Genomic DNA, 20,323 nt, shown 5'->3' with positions numbered 1-20,323 from the left:
ACCCAGACCCAGGGCCAATTCTGGGGTCTCGGACAGGAGGCTAGGTCCCGATGCCTAGCTTCGACCTAGGGTCAGGCCCAGGACTCAGAGTCTAGGCTTGGCAGCTAGTCTTTGGATCCTCTTTTTTCTTCGGCTCATCAACGCCAAATGATGGTATCTACTGTGGTCGCACCAGAGTTAATTACTCCAGCACATTTACCCAACGGATAGCACTATTTTGATGTACAGCCTATGGGGTCATGTCACGGCATTGGTCCTGGGTTGAGGTCTAGGCCTCAGTGCTGGGACCCAGCCTCTGGGTTGGGTAGTGGTGTCAGGCCTGGGTTTGGACACTGGCCTAAGCTGAGGCCCTGGTGTCGGGACCCATCATCCAGGACTGGGTCTGGGCTGAAGCCCCAGTGTTGGAAACTGGCCTATTGGTTGAGTTGTGGCATCGAGCCTTGGATTGGGCTCCAGCCAAGGCTGAGGCCCTGGCGGCAGGAGTAGGCCTCCGGATCAGGTCTTGGTGTCAGTCCTAGGTCCGGTCTGAAGCCCCAGCCCTGGGACCCAGTCTCTGTGTCTCGTCAGGGTGTTGGGCCTGGGTCAGGGCTGAGGCTCCAGCACCGGGACCAGGTCTCTGGGTTTAGTCGTGGCATCAAACCTTGGCTCAGGCTCCAGCCTAGGCCGAGGCCAAGGCATTGGTACCTGGCCTCAGGGCTGGGTCCAGGCCCTGGCCTCAACTGAGTTCCCAGCGTCAGGACCCGGCTTTCGTTGGATACCTAACTGATCAGGTAAGTATTCTTTTTTTAAACTTTAGGGGGTTTGGCTGAGGCTCCAGTTTTGACCTGTGCCTCCGCCAAGACTCCGGCATCATGCTCAAGCCCCTGCTTTGTGCCTCAGTCTAGGCCCTGGGCAAGGTTCCAGCTTCAGGCCTAGGTCGAGGTGCTGGCGTTGCACTCAGCTATAGGCTGCCGCTCCTGCTTTGGGCCTCAGCCTATGCCCTAGGCGAGGCCCCAGCTTCTGGCCTAAGTCTAGGCCCAAGGCATTAGTTTAAAACAAAATGAACAAAGTAGCTTTTTTCGTCATGTTTTGCACTATTGTTTTAAACAAATGCACAGCCCAACTTCTAGACAGGATATAATCTGTACTAATGAGTTGAGCTTCCATCTTTCTCCATGCCTGTTGTTCTGGTTATAGTCCAGCACAATCACCTGTACAGAACCATGTGACTGTATATATAAAATGTTTGTTGCTTTCTATCCCAATTTTCCAAATAAAGAATCCTTGCATTCTGCCTCGGAAGAACTCAGACTCATTTCTGATTCACTGTAAGTGTTTCTCCTGGAGGCGTGAAAGTACCTACTGCACAAACATCCAGTTTGGACTCTGAATAAGCAGATCAAGCCAGAACTAGTATCAGACAAGGAGAGAAAAATCCATCACAGAAAAGAGCAACACAAATTCTAAAGGAATTAAACAACTTTCCTATGAAAAGAGACTACACAATTTAAGGCTTTACATCTTGGAAAACAGATGGCTGAAAGGGGACATGATAGAAGTTTATAAAATTATGAGAAGGGTGAAATGGTAAATAAAAGATTGCTATTTGACCTTTCAAATACTAAAACAAGGAGATAGTATGAACCTAATAACCAGCAGATTTAAAACAATTCATGGAAAGTACATTTTCACTCAATCCGCAGTTAAACTTTAATATGTGTTGCCAGAGAACATGGTCAAGATGTTTAGCACTACAGGGTTTTAAAGAGGTTTAGACAAGTTCCTGGAGGAAAATCCTTAAAACATTATCAGCCAAACAAACTAGGGAAAGCCATTGCTATATCTGGAAGTAACAAGCAATAAATCAACTTTTTGGGATATGCTGGGTGACTCAGATTGGGCACTGTCAGAAACAGGATTCTGGGCTCAATGGACCTTGGTCTGAAACAGTATTGTTTATTTTCAGAGCCCTAGTTTTCCCATAGGAAGAGTTAGCAAATTCTAGGGAAGATTTTTCAAAGTTCTGCAGCATAGAATGGCAAATCTACATATTTTACATAAAGATTGTTTTTAAAAATATATAAGCTGTATACATATCCAAAATGTACCAAGTATAAAAATAAAACAATTATCAAGGTATGCTATAAACTTTGATATTTGCAAAATGTCACTTTTTAAATTAATGAAATAGTGCATCTTTTTTATTATTGATGTGCAGCTCAAAAATGTAGCTTTGGTTTATTTGTTTTTTAAATGTTATTTGGGGTTTTTTTTTGTTCATTTAGGGGTAGATTTTATAAATCTGCACCCGCGCATACTTTTGTTCACGCACCAGGCGCAAACAAGAGTACGCGGGATTTTAATAGATACGCGCGTAGCCATTAAAATCCGGGGTCGGTGCGCACAAGGCTTCCCAAAATCGGCAGCCTGTGCGCGCCGAGCTGCACAGCCTGCCTCCATTCCCTCTACCCCTCCACACCTTCCCCTCCCTTCCCCTACCTAACCCACCCCCCCAGCCCTATCTAAACCCCCCTATCTTACGCGCGCCGGGCCAGCCGCTAGCACGCCATGGTCCAGTCCGGAGGCCGCGGCCACGCCCCGAAATGCTTACGATGATGTACCAGCCACAACACGCTCCACAACACGCCCCCTGGAACGCCCCTGATGACGCGCTGGCCGCGACATCCCCCCCCCCCGACATATCCCCCCCCAGGAAAGCCCCAGGACTTATGCACGGCCCGGGGCTTGTGCGTGCCGCCGAGCCTACTCAACATAGGCTCGGCGTGTGCAGCGGGAGTTTGGGCCAGGTTTTCGGGGGGTACGCGTGTACCCCTTTGAAAATCTGGCCCTTAATGTTTTTTCAGTTTGGTTTGCTTCAAAACATAAAAACATATATATTAAAAACAAAAAGAAACAAAACATGCCTTTCCAAGACCCTTCCCTTCCTGCTCTGCCCCACAAAACAACCCTGGGGACCGGGTCTATCTAGTTGGGTTGAGATGGATCCAGTCAAGGCCTTGCCGGGCCCGTTCAATCTCCTCACAACCATAAAAACAAGCCTGAGCCTTGGACCTACCTAGCTGGTTTGAGCTGGGCTCAGCTGAGATCTCCCTGGGCTTTTCAACCCCCACTCCCATCCTGTAAATAATTGCCAGGACTGGGAAGTTCCCCAGCCCACATTAACTCTATCTGTGGAGGTCCACATGGGAAGGAGCGATGCCCACTTGCTCCTGTCCTCATGCTCTTTGTGCCATTGGTCCTCATTTCAGGGGCAAATTAACATCACTGGTGCACCCATCTCAGGGATGGCTGGTGCCATTAGATCATATAGGAAGTCTGCAAATTCAGGTTAACCAGTGGACATTTTGAAAATCTAGAGCTATGGGTCAAGAGTGTCTGAGGAAAGCTCCTGCCTCTAAAAGACTCCCTAATGGAGTAAGAAGGGATTGGAGCAGGGCCGGTGCAAGGGTATTAGGCACCCTAGGCAAACCTTTCAGTCTGGGGCCCCCTCCCCATACACAATTTTAAATTATGCATTTATAACATATTTTACATGAAAAATGACATTCTGAGGTAAAGTTAATATACAAGTTGTTGTGATAATTTCATGCACTGTTGTGATGCCAACAAGAAAACTATGCATCTTGGAATTCATGTAATGTACGACCCATATTTTTACTGGTGCCCTATTGTAAACCGTTGTGATGGTGAATAACTTAATGACGGTATATAAAAACTCTTAAATAAATAAAATAAATATAGCATCATACCTATTGTGATATATTTCGGCATGGTCCTCCCATATCAACACAGTACTATCTGCCAACACTCAAAGAATAACAACCCTACCTATGAAAAAGAATACCACCAGAATCCTACCTATGAAATACCACCTATGAATACCACCAGAACCCTACCTATGAAAAAGAATACCACCAGAATCTAAAATATCAATACACCTATCAGGAAAACAGAACAGGTTAAGCTACTACAGATCCCTACAGAGAAACCACATGTTAAAAGAATGCTTCATCTCAGTTTTTGCATGCAGAACGCAAACCCTCACCAAATATAGAATAAAGCAACATAAAGTATAAATAGAAATGTGCAGACAAAAACTGAACTGTAAAACGCATCACGCCAGACTCTATACAGTGCAACAATGGAAAAACAAAAATTTCACCATTTCTCATGAAACAATCAATAAAATCAAGATATATAAATCATGAATCATAATTATAAAATCATACTAATAAAATAATTTCAAAACAGCTGATGAATAGAATATCCAATAATTAAAGATTCATGCAAATTTTGAAAGCTTTACCAAACACCAATAAAATATTTCAAACAGCAGACACATCACATTCTACCCAATAATTAAAATGGTAGTCAATCAGGAAAAATGAACTTAAAAAGCTACCTTTACTTACTCTATCCAGCAGTTCTCCTACTCCTTTCCCTTGCAGGCCACACCAGAAGCAGCAGTAGCTGCCCTCACGGTCCTCTTCCTTAGGGACCACAACCAGTCTCTCTCTCTCTCTCTCTCTCACACACACGTCTCACACACAAACATGCCTCACACACACACACGACACACACACATACACACACTCACACACACACACAAATACACACACACAACACACACACACATACATCATACCCTCAGGACCATTTCTGTCTCACACACCAATCATCTCCCCAACCAGTCTCTCTCTCTCTCTCTCACACCAATCATCTCCCCAACCAGTCTCTCTCTCTCACACACACAAGCACACACATACTAGTCATCTCCCTGATCAGTCTCTGTCACACATACACACGTCACCTCTCTGGCCAGTCTCTCTCAATCACACAATGCTCTCGCTCTCTCTTACTTACACACAGGCTTTCAATCACACACAGGAAGACCTTGTGAGACTGGAAAATTGGGCATCCAAATGGCAGATGAAATTTAATGTGGATAAGTGCAAGGTGATGCATATAGGGAAAAATAACCCATGCTATAATTACACAATGTTGGGTTCCATATTAGATGCTACAACCCAAGAAAGAGATCTAGGTGTCATAGTGGATAACACATTGAAATTGTCAGTTCAGTGTGCTGCGGCAGTCAAAAAAGCAAACAGAATTTTGGGAATTATTAGAAAGGGAATGGTGAATAAAACGGAAAATGTCATAATGCCCCTGTATCGCTTCATGGTGAGACCGCACCTTGAATACTGTGTACAATTCTGTTCGCCGCACCTCAAAAAAGATATAATTGCGATGGAGAAGGTACAGAGAAGGGCTACCAAAATGATAAGGGGAATGGAACGGCTCCCCTATGAGGAAAGACTAAAGAGGTTAGGACTTTTCAGCTTGGAGAAGAGACGACTGAGGGGGGATATGATAGAGATGTTTAAAATCATGAGAGGTCTAGAACGGGTAGATGTGAATCAGTTATTTACTCTTTCGGATAGTAGAAAGACTAGGGGGCACTCCATGAAGTTAGCATGGGGCACATTTAAAACTAATCGGAGAAAGTTCTTTTTTACTCAGCGCACAATTAAACTCTGGAATTTGTTGCCAGAGGATGTGGTTAGTGCAGTTAGTATAGCTGTGTTTAAAAAAGGATTGGATAAGTTCTTGGAGGAGAAGTCCATTACCTGCTATTAAGTTCACTTAGAGAATAGCCACTGCCATTAGCAATGGTAACATGGAATAGACTTAGTTTTTGGGTACTTGCCAGGTTCTTATGGCCTGGATTGGCCACTGTTGGAAACAGGATGCTGGGCTTGATGGACCCTTGGTCTGACCCAGTATGGCACTTTCTTATGTTCTTACATGCTCTCTCTATTTCATTTACACATTAGCTCTCAATCACACACAAGTTCTATCTCACTTACAAACAGGCTCAATCACACACATGCACTTTCTCACAGCCACAAGCCAGCGAAAAACATGCTCCATCTCTCTCGCACACACACATTGACACACACAAGCACCCTCCCTGACTCACATATACACCACACACACATACAGAAGCATCCTCCCTGCCTCACATACACATTACACTCTCACAGAAGCACCTTGCTTTCAGACTTGTAGCATTTTTCACTTTTACTAAAAGTGAAAGTGATGCTCCCAACCATTAAATAAGAAAACCACATTCCTATCAGATGGTGAAATGACACCCTTCCTTCAGGTTCTGTCCTTCTAAGGGACAGCCACCATACCGTACAGCTTCTCTTGTTTTACGCTTTCAGGCAATAAAGCAAGTGTCTTTCTTCAATCTATCAGTCGTATGATTATTCTTATGGGAGATATGGAACAGAAAGACATCCTTAGCCAGCTTCCCTTTTAAATGGGAAGATTCCAGGCTTAGTCATTTAAAAATATACATTTTCTAAAGGCTTAAAAAAAAAAAAGCAAAACCGATTCAGATTGGAACTATTCTAGTCTTCATGCTTAAATTAAACCTGCCCCCTCCTGAACTGAGGCTGGAACGATGTCCAATCACCTTTAAGAAGAGACTTAAGACTTTGTTATTCGAACAAGCCTTCCCATAACTACTCACTTCAGTCTTCATTCTTATCCGCATCATGAGTACACTATCCAACTTGAGGCCTTCATAGTCCTCCCATATATAATTTCCCTGCTTTTCGCCCAAGTTATACAGACCCAATTCTCTATACTTGCTTCACCCATTTTATGTTTATCCAGGTTACTTCTACCCTGTTCATTGTTTTAATCCAGGTTACTTCTACCGTGTTCATTGTAAAACAAGACTTTGTCTCTGTTATTTTTTGCTGGTTGTAATGTAAACTGAAGTGATTATTAATCTTGTTAATTGAACCTCAGTATATAAAAAGTTATAAATAAATAAATAAATAAATTATGCTTAAAAAAAAAAACCCCACCTGGCATCAGTATCTTAGATTTGTGATTTTGCTGAGATGAACATTTTAAATACTTTAATTTTTTTTTGCTTTAGTATTTGTCTCTACCCACTTTGTTAAATTGTATTTTCCAGAAGAGGGATGCTTAAAATTCAGTAATTTCATCTTTCATCCAACTTTTCAAAAGTTGCACTACCAGCACAAAAGTTGAGGTATATGTATTATCACATTTCATTTTTTTAAACTGGCAGATTCCTTTCTCACACACATACCACATACACACACACAGAAGCACCATTCCTTTCTCACATACACATCACACACAGAAATAAGATTGGTGCAGCTGGTCTAGCTGATCACGTGGCCGAAGAAAGGAAGATCGGCACAGCCAGAGACCAGGCGCCAAGACTTAGGGGGCGCCGCGGCAGGCAGCCAGCCTCCGACTCGCCCTGCCTCCCCCTCAAGTGTCACCCTCCCGATGCCCCCCTGGTGGTCCAGCGGAAGGCCCGGGAGCGATCTGCCGCTCCCGGGGCCTCGGCTGCCACTAACCGAAATGGTACCGGTGGCCTTCAGCCCCCACCATGTGACAGGGGCTACCGGTGCCATTAGTTAGTCCCTGTCACATGGTAGGGGCTAAAAGTCACCGGTGCCATTTTGCTTAGTGGCAGCTGAGGCCCCGGGAGCAGCAGATCACTCCTGGACCCTCCGCTGGACCAACAGGGGGGGGCATCGGGAGGGTGGCACTGGGGGGGAGGCAGGGCGAGTCAGGGCCTGGCAGAATTTTGAAAGGACACTTTTTGCCCTTTCAAAATTCTGCTGCCTGCCGCGGCGCCCCCTAAGTTTCGGCACCCTAGGCACAGGTCTAGATCACCTAGTGGTTCCTCCGGCCCTGGATTGGAGTGGTTGGGGGTATTACGATTCTGCTCACAGTCAGCCCGTGAACAGCCTCTCACCTCCTTGCTGCCTGTCCCTGACACCATCTTCGATGCTCTGCAGTCCTCTGAGCCGCTGTTCTTCAGCCTGGAGGCCTGGAGGCCGCCATCGGTGTTTCCCCATAACACAGAGGCCACCGACACTGTCTTCATGCTGCAGGAGCTGCCGCCGTGTTCCGCGGCGGGCCCACTTCCGCTTCTCTTACTTGTGACCAGGAGGCCGCTGACGTTGTCTCCATGTGGCTGGAGCTGCTGTCTTCTTCTCCTTCATGGCTAGGGGGCCGCCAATGCTGTCTCCTCATGGCTGGAGCCACTCTCCCTTCCTGCTGCAGGAAGCCACTTTCGACGCTGGGCCTGATTTCTCGGACTAGTGCCGCTTCTGCTCTAACCTGCGGCAGGGACGCTGCTCACCAGGGTCCTGCCGCCTACCTTCTTAGGTGCGAGGCCACGCCTCTTCTCCTGAGTTAAAGGGCCAGTGGTGGGAGTAGTCCTTGGCGTCTCCTTATGATATCATCCTGGTTGTTCCTCTTCAGCCCTACAAAAGGGCTCAGCTTTCAGTTCCTCTTCACCTTCGCAAGGAGTCAGTCATGGAGTTGGACTGCTCCTGGATCCTCCATTCAAGCTCGTTGGTCCAGGAGTTCCTGATGTCCAACTCCACTTCTTCAAGGCACTCTGTTCTTCGTGAGAATTCCCTTGTCTTCCTTTGTGGTTCATGATCCTTCGTCTCATCTTCTTTTCATGTTTGGCCTCTTGCCAGATCCTAAGTCCTTGTCTTCAGATGTCTTCGTCATCCGACCTTCCTGATGTCTTCACCTTCAGATCTTCCTGAAGTCCTCATCTTCTGATGTCCTGTCCTTCCTGAAGTCCATCATCCTGTTGTCCTGCCTCTTGGAACCTCCTCGCTGCTCTTGGTTGGGTGACCTGGGAATCCGAGGTCCAGATATCTCAGATGTCTCGTTCTCCAGTTCACTCAACACCTCCACAATGCTCTTGACTGAGTGTCCTGGGGGTTGAAGACCAGATGTCCTGATATGCCAGACATCTTCATGTCAAGTTGTCTTCGTCTTCAAACTCCTTTGACATCATCGTCTTCAGTCCTTTTCGCTGCCATGTGTTCAGACCCTTTTGGCTCCTTCATCAAGGAGCCTTCAGACTCTTTGGCTCTCCCGTCAGGGTAGCCTTCCTCTCAGAGATCCTGGTTCTGGATTTTACCTCCTAGTGGGCCGTCCTCAGTTCAACTGCGGATGACCTTCGGATGCGTCTTCCATGCTGGGTCAGAAGTTTCGTCTTCCTTCGACTGACCAGTCAGGTGCGTCGATCACGCCTGATCCCTGAAGCTCAGTTCAGGATGAATGCTGCTACGAGTCATGGCCAGATACCTTCATACTGAGTTTTAACTCTTCTGTCGTCTTTCCACTCAGCAAGTGTCTTCATCAGTGTCCCCTGATATTCTTCTCTTCAACCTTGCCTAATCCTTATCCAGCATCATCTGACCTTGTCTTCAAGTCCTCGTCTGATTCTCGTCTTCAAGTATCATCTGATTGTGTCTTCAGTCTTCAAGTCTCGTCTTGTTCCAGTTCCATTGTCTGCCCTCGACTTCTGTCCATCCTGACGCATTTGCTGTTCCCATTCTGAAAGGGCTATCGAGTGGCCGGAGGGCTACCCCAGAGACCACCATTGCGTTCTTGGGTCTCTACTGATGCGTCAGGTTCGGCAGAGGTGCGAGTCCCTGGTCTTCTGCCTGTCTGCCTATGCTGGGATATGTCTCACCTGCCTCAGCGCTTCTAAGGAGCTCCTCTCTGCAGTCACATCGTGGTCCAAGGGCACTCCACTTGCCCCGAAAGCAGGATCACTCCTTAGCACTCCCGCAACAGGAGGTGGACAGAGAAGTCCAGGAGCCATGGGAGGGGAGGCTTTTATTTCAAACACATTTGATAAAAACTATAGTTTTGTTTTTATGGATTTCTCTTTATTTTGTTTATTTCATTTTTGATATATGAAACAAAATTAAACAACAAACACATTTAAAAAATGAAGCAAAACAAATACAAATTTTTCTAGTGCCCCCACTGTTGGTATCAGTTTCCCTCTCATTGTTTGTGTATGGATGCACTCTTTTTCCTTCATTGCTCTGCACCCGTAATTTGAGATTTTTATCAGCAGAGCTCCTACTGCTTTGTGCTTTTCTGGTGTCTTTGTGTGTTTTTGCCTCTGCTCATGTGTGCACAGTGGCCGTGTGGGGGTATATTTTATATTGTCATAGAACACGCAGAAACAAATATTGCAAAACAAAAAGTATTTATATGGATAATAAATCAGCAAAGTAATATCAACATTAAATACAGTATCACAATAAGCTGTACATAAATCAATATAGGTGAATACAAGACAGACAGAAATAAACATAGAACATTAATAAAAAATAATAAAGAACAAAAGACCTGAACACCTCCTTTATATGCCCTCCGGTGTTCATAGGAAATCTGGAGGAGTCAGATCCGTGGACTCTGAAGACACCCCTGGTCTGCTGAGCTCTTCTTGCTCTATTGCTCTGCATCTATTGTTTGGGTCTGAATGTCAGTGGTTCTACTGCTTTGCCCTTCTATTGGTGCTTTTTTCACATATTGCCTTTGCTCCTGCTCCTTTGGCTTTTATTCAATGGCTTGGGTGTTGGGATTGGATACATATGACACTTGTGACCCTCCATGCTGATCTGACCAAACAGACTTTCAGTTTGAATCCTCCTGGTATATTGTATGGTATCATGACCTTTTTGACTCTTTCTACAAACTTCCTTTCAAATTCCTTTATGAGATGTACTAACTGTTGGTCTTATTCATTATAGCTTTCAATATAGTATTCCTTCTATTGTAGACTACATTCCCAAGCAACTAAGAGAAGGCTTGATGCTGTAAGTTATGAGCCACCACTGGCCTAACATCACTAAAGGACTGAGTGTCATTCTGAAAGAGTTTGACACCCATGTGGCACTGAGGAGGCAGTCTTCTGTATGCTACATTTCCTCCATCCTACAGATGGAAGAAAAATTGGTGCTGGGCTGATTTGTTGCTTCGGGGTGTTACATTTACATTTCATTTATTTATTTCTCGTTATCTCCAGAAACAGACCAATGTGAGTTACAATAAAAACATAAAGAAAATAAAATCAAGCAGATATAAAAATAAATACATGAATGACTTACACTAGCTGTCGGAGAGAAAGGCATTTATAATGAGAGCTTTAATCCTTGGAGTCAAACACTTCATGAAATAAATAAGCTTTTCACATATACAAAAAGTGCAAGTAGGATACTCAAACAGATATTTCAAACTAAAAAGAGCTCCAAGAAATCTTTCTCAAAACACCATTTTTAATTCATCTTTTTTTTTTTTAATGAATAAATAATATCAGTAAGTCTAACAAGAGAAACTAGACAAAAATGTCTCTGTCTCAATCGGTCTTCTCGACCATATACACAGTTCAATTTTTTTTGTTTTTATTTGTATAAAAAAATTGAAATGGGTATATGATTGAGAAGGCCAACAGAGACAGAGATGTTTTGTCTAGTCTCACATGCCAGACTTGCTGATTGATACCTTTTATTCATTTTCAAAAATGATGATTTAAAAATCATGGAGCTCATTTTCCTTATAAATAAGCTTTTAACTGTTACGGAGTGCTAGGAGAGCGGTCCCACTTACCAGGAGATGTGTGTTCTTGGACCACTGGTCGACCCTAAAGGAACTCTGAAGAGGTGCTGCGGCAGGCGAGGCATGCCCGAGCATGGGCTGGACAGGAGTGAGGCTGAACTGAAGACAGATGACTGGAGATACTGACCCTCCTCCGGACCTGCACGCTTCGGAAGACCAGCAACGCAATGGTGGTCTTATGAACAGTCCTCTGACCATTCCAAGCCCTTTCGGACCTGCCGCAGGGTACGGCAAGAAGCGGCAGGCTGGATGGAGGCCAGGGCAGCGAAGACCGGAACATGGGGATTCAGATGAAGACTCTGGAACAAGGTACTTGGATGCACAGATGAGACTCAGGAACGAGGTATTTGGATGCACAGACGAAACTCAGGAATGAGGTACAAGGCATTCAGAAGACTCAGGAATGAGGTACAAGGCATTCAGAAGACTCAAGCAAGTACTTGGTTGAGACTGAGACGCAGCGCGCCCTACACAGTCCACCCAAGGGACTGGTCACGGACCACGCTGGAGAAGAGCCTCTAGATGAGATGTAGAGCAATGAAAAGGAACATGTCTCAGAAGCTGTAGAGGCCTGCACCGAGGTGCACCCTACATAGCCACTAGTGGCTGGTCGCGGACCACACTGATAGTACAGGTTCTGGCAGAGTCTTTGGCATGGACGGAGCAAGCACAAGGGACTCCGTAGACCAGGGACAAGTACAGAAGTGGAAGTCTCCCAGAGGCTAGTGCTGCAGAGGAGAGGAAGGCATTGCACCATGAAGCACACTACTCAGTCCGCCCATGGGGCTGGTCGCAGACCACGACATGGCACGCCAGGAAGAGTGGCACGAGGAACCAGGGGTTCAGGACAACTGGACAAGATCACAGACATCAGGATCAGGAGAAACAACATCTGGACTGGATCACGGACATCAGGTATGGAGAACAAACATCTGGACTGGAACATATACAGGATCAGGAGACAGACCTCAGGGCTGGATCATGGACATCAGGAACAGCAGGCGGACATCTGGACTGGAACAAGGACATCAGGACAAGACGAGGAGCTCCAACGAAGAACAGGAAACACTAGAGATGTGAATCGTGTCCTCGATCATCTTAACGATCGATTTCGGCTGGGAGGGGGAGGGAATCGTATCGTCGCCGTTTGGGTGTTTAGAGTATCGTGAAAATTGTTAAAATCGTGAACCGGCACACTAAAACCCCCTAAAACCCACCCCCGACCCTTTAAATTAAATCCCCCACCCTCCCGAACCCCCCCCCCAAATGCCTTAAATTACCTGGGGGTCCAGCGGCGGTCCGTAGCTAAATCGGGGGAAGGGGGAGGGCAGGAAAACCGGCACAATAAAACACCCTAAAACCCACCCCGACCCTTTAAATTAAATCCCCCACCCTCCCGAACCCCCCCCCCCAAATGCCTTAAATTACCTGGGGGTCCAGCGGCGGTCCAGAACGGTCTCCTGCAATTGAATCGTGTTGTCTTCAGTCGCCGCCATTTTGCGCCGCCATTTTGCAAAATGCTACTCCGTGGAACAACTTCCTCATTTCCTTGTTCTGCTTTTCTCTCTCTTTGTCTTTTCTTATTAATAAACTTACTTTTAGATCAAACAACTGACTGCAGCTTCATTCCTGAGACCCGCCCATTTACAAGCTGCAAAAAGGCATGATGATATAAATACAAAGTAACTCTTTCCTTTTTTGAGTTTTGATGATCAAGCTATTGTAATACATGGAATACATTTTCACAGATGTATGATGTCATTCATTCTGTGGCATAACGTGGACAGGATTCAGCTGTACCATACCGGCACATTCAAATACTGGTTGGGTCTAGTATTATCCAGCCTTGTTTATATTTCATAGATTGAGATGCTGTAGGAAGGAAGGCTGCTGACAGGTCTGTGCGATTGAGCTTGTTTCTTGCTTTTTAAGTTTGTTGTGCACGTTGATTATACTTGAGAACTTCTTTGATCTGTTTAAAGAGGCACATTAGTGGACTTTTGAATTTCTTTGTTGCAGATTGTCTAATTACAAATTTCAACACTATGAATATACTTTGATGATCTATCGTTCAGTGAAATTATAAGCGCTGATAAAGGCAGATTAGAATCATTTGTTTTTTTATATAAAATGTGTAAATTTTAATATGTTTAATAGGGTTGTGATTCACTAGGATGATTTATTTTTAGCATAAATGGTCCAATTGCCTTATTTGAACTCCTTCTCCTGATGAAGCCCTCTCAGGGTGATTCAAAGGACCCTTTGTTGAGAGGAGTTCTTTACAATTGTGCCTTCAGGGCATTTAGGAACTAAAACAACTGATGTCAATGAAGAGTTGTCACTCGAAGTTTGCCAACACACTGTTATGGTCACCGGCCGCCCGCAGCAAGCTCAACTCATGTCATGTCATGCTTGGCTCACTATCCCCGGTATACTCGTGGTAGTGGCCAGCCACTGCCGCCGCACTCCTCCTGGCTCCCTGTGCTCCACGTGGTGACTGGGATGATGCCGTCCAGCGTTCCAACCCTGGGCCTCCCTAGGTGCATGTGTGTTATCTGTCCTCCCTTTAAAGGGCCAATGGTGGGAACTTCAGGCTCGTCCCTGGCTGATGACATCACAGGCCGGGATATTTAAGCCTTACATCCAGCCACCACTAACTGACTTGGCAACAAGTTCCTTGATCCCTATTGGTGCCAGTTCCTTCTCTACGTACCTGTTGTTTCTGTGCTACGGATCTCTGTGCTTCACCTCCCGGGTTCCTGTCTCAGCGCTTCCCGCTCCTCAGGGCCAGGCTCAGTGCTACTCCACCTGGACTTTCTCTCAGCTCTATGTCACCTGGGCTCTCCCACAGTGCTTCCCGCTCCTTGGGGCCTGGCTCAGCACCTCTAATATTGAGTCCCTACCGCAGTGCCCTCTGCTCCTCAGGACTGCAATGGCACTTCTACATTGAGGATCTTGTTCCAGAGCCTTTTCTCATCAAGACCTGGCTCAGCGCTGTTACTCTACCGGACTGTATCTTGGTGCCCCCGCTCCTCGGGGCACCCACCCCCCCAGCGCTTCTACTACAGAAGATCCTGTCACTGCATTGCCGTGTCTCAAGCAGTACCTTGGCACTGATACTCTCCTGCCAAAGTCTCCGCACATGCAACTCCTCATCACGAGGCCACTCCTATGTGGTCCTGCCCTACACTCTTCGGAGCTGCAGTGGCCTTGCACCCTTTGAGACTCTCTCTCCTTTTCCCTCCAAGAGTGCTCCTGCCTTGGACTGTACCTAACCTCTCTGACACTCTCTGCATCCAGTCGTCTACTCTCTTCAGGACCAGCCACAAAGGGGCACTCCTACGTCCAGCCAGCCCCGGCGCCCAAGAGCTTGACCTGCGGGGAAAGAGGGCCAGTAGTGGCGAAGTCCCAGCTTGCCTCCTTTCCTGGCCAGCATCACCTCCCGATGGTGGGGACCTGTGAGGCCCAACCCTTCAGGTAACATCAGGCCAAGGGTCCACATTTCCTAATACACACAGTGGCAATGCTGTTTGTGTGGATACAAATAATATCAAAACTATTTAGTCCTGCATTGTATCTTGATTTACTTAAGGACTATGCTTTTTTGCTAAATATAGATTCTAAAAAATAATTTGGTGTTTTTGGTTCATTGTGTTTAAATAAATTTTATATTTTTTGCAAAAATACAAAGATTTTATTCAGTATAAAAAGTATTTTTGCTTTAATTACTTGTTTAATTAACTACTAAGCTAAATCTACACATGAGTGTTCATGTTCTGCCATTTTGAGTATATTACCACTGGAACACTTTTGTATATTTGTACTGCCTCACTATTGTTTCTCTCTCTCTCTCTCTCGCTCTCTCTCTCTCTCTCTCTCTCTCTCTCTCTCTCTCTCTATATATATATATATATATATAAATATATACTGAAAGTGGTGCAAGAGTTGAATATTGAATAGGAATGTCTGCTTTGCCACCTGAGGAGTTAATTCTGTACCTAATGGGTAGAACAGCTGTTATTTAATGATGTAGAAAATAGATTACATAAATAGGACAAACTATTTTGTAATGTTTACCGATGCCGACTTTCCATTTCTTCAGATTTTCAGGCTTTATATCTTGATAAACCATTTGAATATTGTTTATGCTCACAAGTCATTTCCTATATGTTTTCTTGATACTTAGTTTGCCTGTTTATATCTTATGAAGTCAGATTGCATAAATGTTTGACAGGATATTTAAATGAAGCATGCCTATGATTGATGTATGGACAAATTTCATTGACTTCTTGCCCGTAGATCCTGCTGACATCACTCCTTGATCATGAACGTTGCCAAATTCCAGATGTTATTGACATCAGTGATTTTGCTTTTGAAAAACGGATTAAAAACCTCATACATATTTAAATTAAGGAGATGATGCATTTCATCACATAGAAAAGGAGATGCATAAAATCCTACATTTTATGCTCATCATCAGTCTATTCCTTATATAACATTACATTTTAGTTGTCATCCGCCTCCAAGTTACCCAGAGTGGCTCACAAACATCATCAAAATATAACATATAGAAGTCCATATTCAAATGCATTTGGCCAGCTATCTTAAATGTTAGCCAGCTAAATTAATATTTGGGCACATATTTGGCTAAATTAGGCAGCTAGAATTTAGCTGGCTAAAGTAGGGGTATTCCAGGGGTATAACTGGGAGGAGTTGACTTAGCTGGCTAAATCTGGTCGGGCCAAAGATATGTCCTAAATTTAGGAAGCTGTAGCTGTCTAGCATACAAAGCTTATCACAACATGCATTAGAGTTTAAATATGATAATGAGTATGCAAAATAAAGACAATTATGCAAATGAAGGGCTCCTATCACATACTAATGCTGGATTTAATATGAAAAATAACCACACCTCTTTCTTTTGTGGTAGGGTGGCAAAAAAGATTTATTGAGCCATAGCGGCCTTTATCTCGAGGTAGCGGCAATTCTCATGCATGATAAAATGAAGCCTTCTCTCTGGTGTGCCAATAAAAACACATTTGTTACCTGCCCTGTCTTCTTAAAGCCAGAATGTTAGGTATAAGTGTACTAGTAGTGCAATACTGGCTGCTTAAGACTGCTTAACAACAACATCAACAACAATAATAACTACTACAACTACAATAACAGGCAAGGGAGGTTCAAACACCTGATAGGGAAATATCTGCACCGCAGCCAGAGCTTTCAGTCTTCTTGGTACGTGCATGAAAATTCTTAAAAGCAAAGGCAGCTGAGTTTTAAAAATACCAACATTTCCATCAAGTTTGGTGCAGCCTTGAATGATGAGGGCTCATGATGTCCCCTGCCATTGAATGAGAAGAAACATTCACTGGATACACTAATTATTGGATAGGAAAGATAGTGCTGAGCCAACTTGACTGGATCTGGCCAGCATACAAACTTCTGTGCCCAACATGCCAGCACATCTGTGACTATGTCTTTGATGGGCTCTGTGAGATAATGTCACAGAAATTTATACTGGTATCTCCTTTGCGATGTGCTCCAAGAATCTCTCTTGCCAGCTGCTTAACTATGACCTGAGTCAGGACAGATGGTTATTTGCAGGCAAGGTGGCTTTGGTGTATTGAGGTTGAGGAGGAAGTGATAGCTTAAGGTGTGCTGCTCATGCTTGCATTAATCTCTGGGGTGGCCACTATTTCCTGTGCAATAAAGGAGTCCATACTGATAAAAAAAAAAGGTTAATCGCCTGTCTAGAGGTGTCCCAGAGCATGGCCACAGCAGGCTGGGGCAAGAGCATCAGCAGCAGTATATAGCATTAAGCTGCTACAGCAGGGAGATGTTTGATTTTAGGTTAAAAAAAAGTTGAAGAATCTTCAGCAGTGTTGTGCTTCTGTGGGAGGTAATCATGAGGAAGTTTTTTTTTTGTTTATCCTGCTGCACTGCAGTGCAGAAGAGTGGCAGCAATTAGCTACCAGCCAAGCTGCAGGAGTGCTGTTGTGCTTGCAGTGGCTCCTGGCAACAAAGCACCTTCTCTTCCATGTTGGGAAATGGGGCCAGAATGAGCAGGCCATCTTTGCCACAGCTGCTGCTGAATCTCCCAATCACGATAGCAGCAACAAGTCACCTGCGTCACCACAGTTATGAAGAATAAAGTGGCTATAAGGGTCCGGGGGCCTTAGAGAAGCCCCTGGCACAGAAGAGACGTGCAGGCCAGGATCGGAAGGGATGCTGATATGACATCACTTCTAGGACCATGGCCAGGCTTCAAATGCCATAAAAAGTTAAAAATAGGGATTGTAACTTTCAAAGTGGCACGCGGGTGCACATGTTCGTTGGCCTACACCCATGGACGTGACTATTTTATAACACACATGCACATATGTGCACATGTTATAAAATAGCCTAGCCACACGCATATGTGTGCTCAATTTTAAGTGGATACATGCGCCTGTGTGCACAAATCCCAGTTCTACCGCATAAGTGAGGCGATTTTAATAGCCATGCGCACTTATGACATTGCTAGTTTTCCAAGTTTATTCCCAGTTACCCAGTTAAGGAATAGGTCTTCTAAACCCCTAGTTTAATAGCTTTTCTTCCCCCCCTGTAACCCTCACCCTTAAAACCCTGCTGATCTGCCTAGATTTTTTTGTTTTATTACGTATATGTCATATATAGCAGAACTTACGTTCCATAGCAAGGGGCCTTGGCGCATGCCAGAACCCATAATTATTTATGTGCAAATTTGTGGTTAAAATCCCAGAATGTCCAAGTTCTGCCCAGACCATGCCCACGCCGCCCCTATTTTGAGAAGGACCAATATCTGCACACAGCGGCATTTATGTGCTTGTCCGGGCAGCTTTTAAAATCTGCTTGGTTTGCACAAGCCCTATATATTCACGTATCCCCTAATTTTGGTGTGTCAGGCTTTTAAATTTCACCTTAAAATAAATAAAAATAAATAAAAATAAAGAGGTCAATATTCAGCTGCAGAGCGGCTAGTTAAGCTAGCCAGATATAGCTATCTGGCTAACTTAACAGGGATTTACAGCAGTGTGGCCGCTCCGTTGAATATCCCCAGCTATCTTAATGTTAGCTGGTTATGTCAAAGCGGCTAATTTTAGAACATTCTTATAGGCCGACCAGAGTTAGCAGCATTGTTTAGGCAGCTAACTCCGAGTGTCAGAGTTAGCTACTTAACTTATGCAACAAACTCTGGCTCACCGGGAAATGACTCCTGCCTGCCCCCGAATGCATCTGACTTTTTCTTAATGTGAATCTAGAATTTTAGTCCATTTGGCACTGAATATCCCTGGTTAGCCATTTAGATGGTTAACTTTACAATTAAACTTTAAAAAACCCTCCACACAAAGGAGTAGATATTCAAAGGGTTACGTGAGCAGGTTACTTGCGTAACCCCCGAAAACCTACCCCCAAACCCCCCTGCACGTGCCAAGCCTATCTTGCATAGGCTGCCGGCACGCACAAAGCCCCGGGACGCGCATAGGTCCCGGGGATTTCCAGGGGGCAGGCGTGTCGGGGGCATGTCACGGCCAGCGCATCATCGTGGGCATGTCGGGGGCGTGTCACGGCCGGCATGCCATCGGGGGCATTCCAGGGGCGTGGCTATGGCCTCCGGACCAGCCCCCAGACCGGACCATGGCACGCTGGCGTCCGGCCCGGCACGCGTAAGTTACGCCTCCTCAGGCAGGCGTGACTTGTGCAACAAAGGTAGGGGGGGTTAGATAGGGCCAGGGGGGTGGGCTAGGTAGGGGAAGGGAAAGGAAGGTGCAGGGGGTGGAGGGAACAGAGGCAGGCTGCGCGGCTTGGCGCGCGCAGGCTGCCGATTTTGGGCAGCCTTGCGCGCGCCAACCCTGGATTTTAACAGATAAGCGCGGCTACGTGCATATCTATTGAAATCCGGCGTACTTTTGTTTGAGCTGATGCACGAACAAAGGTACGCGCGTGCGTAGTTTTATAAAATCTGCCCCAATGCATATGGAAGTACTAATAGCCAGTCATAATAGGCACTACTGGCAAATACAGTGCCTTCATTGCCTTACATGTAGTCATCGGATATGGTACAATTTATTTGAAACAGCACTTTTTTTTGTTTTTTCTTTTTCAAATAAAAACTTTAACATTGAAGTACGCCTGAAAGGAAATAGATTTTTTACTAGGGCTTATCTCTAGGAGTCCAGAGAAATGCTCATACCCTGGATGTGTTTCGATAACTGCATCAGGGGGCCCAATGGATGCAAGTCCTTTAAACGTCACTTAACAACGTGCTAGTAAGTATTTCGCAAGTACCCGCCACAGCAAAAAAGACTCAAAGACGCATTAAAAAAATGTCACCAGGCAGGGATACAGTAACAGATTTTTCAGTTGTTACAGTTGAAAACTCTATGGAGAGCAGACTGCTATCACCTTGTTCAGTAATAAACACAATCTGAGACTCTCCAAGGAATTAAATTCACTAAAGAAACACCAGAATACTTAGTAGTGACTGAATGCATGAGCAAACAAAGTGATTTTTGGTAGTCTGATTTAAAGTTTAAAGTGCTGTTCAGGTAAGAATTAGGGAGGATCAGTTTAATTAATAAGAAAAAGCTGAAATGTGGGAAATTCATCAGCTTTAGACAGGGAATGGCTGTAAGCGAGACACTGATAGAATGGTTGCTCACTGAGAAGACGCAGCATACCCTTTAGTCAATGTTAAGTGATTGTTGCAAAGCAAGTCAAAGACCATAAACTGAAGAAACCCTGCATATCTCAAGCCTGAGCATACCTGACATAATCCTGATTTAAAGGTTAATTTTAA

This window comes from Rhinatrema bivittatum, chromosome 3 (assembly GCF_901001135.1).
Source record: "Rhinatrema bivittatum chromosome 3, aRhiBiv1.1, whole genome shotgun sequence".
In the NCBI taxonomy this organism is placed as follows: Eukaryota; Metazoa; Chordata; class Amphibia; order Gymnophiona; family Rhinatrematidae; genus Rhinatrema; species Rhinatrema bivittatum.
This window is presented reverse-complemented; position numbering follows the sequence as displayed.